Source organism: Sinocyclocheilus anshuiensis, unplaced genomic scaffold (genome assembly GCF_001515605.1).
Source record: "Sinocyclocheilus anshuiensis isolate Anshui unplaced genomic scaffold, SAMN03320099.WGS_v1.1 scaffold836, whole genome shotgun sequence".
Lineage (NCBI taxonomy): Eukaryota > Metazoa > Chordata > Actinopteri > Cypriniformes > Cyprinidae > Sinocyclocheilus > Sinocyclocheilus anshuiensis.
In genome coordinates this window covers 588692-589311 of record NW_015551122.1, presented here as the reverse complement: position 1 = coordinate 589311, position 620 = coordinate 588692, and positions in this window count along the sequence as shown.

The window sequence follows — 620 nt, the reverse complement described above, 5'->3', positions numbered from 1 at the left end:
TTAGATTATTAGCTGACGAGCTCCACCTGGGCCAGACTGATTGATTATCTGATCGTGCTCCTCACAAACCTTGTTAATAAAACATAATATAGAGTGAAGTTATTATCATTATTATTATTATTATTAGTAGTAGTAGTATTTAACTTACTTTTTATTATTTATTAATTTGTTTTTTTATTTTAATTTTATTCCAGTGCAAGAGCTTGCATTATGAATGTAAATGTTGGTGTCTCTGTCGCCATCTGTGGAAATATTAAACTGCAAATTACATGGGGGTGTTTCATGTACATCAGTAGTTCTTCACCATGATGGTTTGAGGAATCCTCATGGTCACCAGTGATTCCACACCAAGATCACTGATAAGACCTACAAGGCATATATTGGGGAAAATATGTTGCCTGAGCAAGTAGCTCATCTGCGGCAATAATGGAATTCTGTTACATCTTCTACAGTGCACCTAACTGCCTACAGGCTGATACACTAATGTGGAAGAATTGTTTAATGTGGGTTTTAATATTGTGATTATTACTAAGAAATTATTTACTGAACATCTGCATCTTTCATAATATTGCTGTTATTAATAAGCAATGTCATATTAAAGCAATATGCAACTTGAAGCA